The following is a 799-nucleotide window of genomic DNA, read 5'->3' as shown; positions in this document are numbered from 1 at the left end:
CCTAACCGTCTTTTCTCCAACACCAAAGCTCGAGCGCCACCAGCTAGAGCAAAGGTCAAAGCTACCAAACTGCTATGCAGCCCGCCGGCTCTGAGGGTTCTCCTATCCCCGGGAGTTTTTAAATGCGGTTCACGAAAGGGCATTTCTGAACATTTTACTCCAAGGACACAGTCCAGCCAAAAGATGATTTGGGTGGGTAGAGGTGAGGGAAAGAACACGTACAGGATAAGAAGCGCAGTTTCTTGGAGACTTGTCAGGAACTGAGTGGGGAAGGGGGTGGGAGTGTAATAAAAAGCAAAGTCTAGAGTGGAAAGGCGACCACACAGCACTCACGCAGTGGAGGAGAAAAGTGGGCTCAACTGTTCTAGAGAGGCTTCAAAAGGAACCCTGGGGGAGCCCTGCAGGGAGGCGCAGGCCAAGGGCGGATACTCGGCAGCTCCCAGAAGGTATGGGGGTGGGGGGAGGTGGGGAGCGCGAAGCTGGAGCCGTGCCGCCCGGACGGTCCCCACCCCTCTGCTGGCCCCTCTCGGCGCTCCGCGTCCTGCCTGGCTCTCCCCACGCCTGCCCCTCCCCCGCTCCGAGCTCTCCGACTCCTCCCCGGCACCTCGGCACTCCCACCTCGCCCGCTAGGCCCTCCACTCAGCGTCCCGGCGCCCGCCCCGCGCTCTGCGCCCTCACTGCGCGCAGCCCCTAGCGGCGCGTCCTGCGAGGCCGGCCTCCGCGCGCCGCCCTTCCTCCCGCCCTCTCTCCTCCTCCTCCCCTCCCCGGTCCTGCGCGATCCAGCTTGGGGAGGCGGGGA

Source organism: Eubalaena glacialis, chromosome 8 (genome assembly GCF_028564815.1).
Source record: "Eubalaena glacialis isolate mEubGla1 chromosome 8, mEubGla1.1.hap2.+ XY, whole genome shotgun sequence".
NCBI classification, from domain to species: domain Eukaryota; kingdom Metazoa; phylum Chordata; class Mammalia; order Artiodactyla; family Balaenidae; genus Eubalaena; species Eubalaena glacialis.
This window is presented reverse-complemented; position numbering follows the sequence as displayed.